Here is a 372-nt window from a genome sequence, read left to right on the forward strand (position 1 = left end):
AGTTCTGGAATGTGCTCCCAAGGGAGGTGGTGCTCTCCCCTGCCCTGGTGGTCTTCAAGAGGAGGTTAGATGAGTAGCTAGCTGGGGTCATCTAGCCCCAGCCCTCTTTCCTGCTTATGCAGGGGGTCGGACTCGATGATCTATTGAGGTCCCTTGCGACCCTAACATCTATGAATCTATGAATCTATGAGACTTGAAACGGATCTCAGGAGGTCATCTAGTCTAGCCCCCTGCTCAAAAGCAGGACCCACCCCAAGTGCAGGAGTTTGCACTTGTCATTTCATAGATTTCATAGATTTCATAGACATCAGGGCTGGAAGGGACCTTGGAAGATCATCGAGTCCAGCCCCCTGCCCAAAGGGCAGGAAGTCA

Source organism: Alligator sinensis, unplaced genomic scaffold (genome assembly GCF_000455745.1).
Source record: "Alligator sinensis unplaced genomic scaffold, ASM45574v1 scaffold364_1, whole genome shotgun sequence".
NCBI classification, from domain to species: domain Eukaryota; kingdom Metazoa; phylum Chordata; order Crocodylia; family Alligatoridae; genus Alligator; species Alligator sinensis.